Source organism: Rhipicephalus microplus, unplaced genomic scaffold, assembly GCF_043290135.1.
Source record: "Rhipicephalus microplus isolate Deutch F79 unplaced genomic scaffold, USDA_Rmic scaffold_199, whole genome shotgun sequence".
Classification (NCBI taxonomy): Eukaryota; Metazoa; Arthropoda; class Arachnida; order Ixodida; family Ixodidae; genus Rhipicephalus; species Rhipicephalus microplus.
In genome coordinates this window covers 263,954-265,000 of record NW_027464770.1, presented here as the reverse complement: position 1 = coordinate 265,000, position 1,047 = coordinate 263,954, and positions in this window count along the sequence as shown.

Here is a 1,047-nt window from a genome sequence, read left to right as displayed (position 1 = left end):
TGTGTTTGGCTTAAGGTTTTCCTGATGTTACAAATAATTGGATTTAGGTTATCTGGATTTTTTATTGCCAGAAGTGCAGATTGGCTGTCTGTAAAAAGCTGGTATTTAACGAAAGCTTGTAGAGGCCAGATATGTTCTATTGCTTTCTGGATTGCAATGATCTCAGCCTCGTAATTACTGCTGTGTTCTGGAAGTTTATATTTTTTCACTGTTTGGATTTGGTTATCTTTGTTTAGTATTATAAATGCCGCTCCTGTTTCTTTTTCTTTCTTTGATCCGTCTGTGTATATTTTGAAGTCTGCTTCTTCCTCTGTTGTTCCAAAGGGTATGCTAACTTTATTTGCTGGATGATCTTGCCATTGGTCGTGTTTCTTCATTATTTCGTTTTCGGTGTATACTTTCTGTTGCCATGTGAAGTTCTTTCCTTTCTTAAGTATGTAGTGTAATTCGTTTTCTTTTTCGATTGTCAAATGGAGAGGTGGAATGTTTGCTAATATGTTGAGTGAAAGATTTGATGTTGTTTTGAATGATTTAGTTATTAATAATAAAGGTAATCTTTGGATTGATTTCAGTTTTTTAATAAAAATGGTTTTTCGGCTATACCATGCTGGGGAGGCGTATGTAACCATTCGTTCTATACCCCTTTTATATATTAACTGTAGTGTGTTTCTATTTGTATGTTTGTCGTCTTTTATTGTACGACTTAAATTATACGTGACTTCGTCTACTTTTCTTTTTAAGTATTTTAGATGTGGGAGGAATGTTAGTTTTGTGTCCAAGACCACCCCTAGAATTTTCATTTCGTTAACCATTTTGATTTTATCCTGTCCGATTTTTATTTGGGGTTGATGGCTAATGTACTGCTTTCCGATTATCATATATTCCGATTTTTCCTTATTCAGGGTTATTCCTTTTTGATGTGCCCACTGATTTATTAGTGTTAGTGCCTTCGTAGCTTTTTCCTCCACCTCTTTTCTTGAGCGGAACTTTATGTGTAACACCACGTCATCCGCAAAGGCTTGGATGTGTACTCCTTCTTGAAGCTGA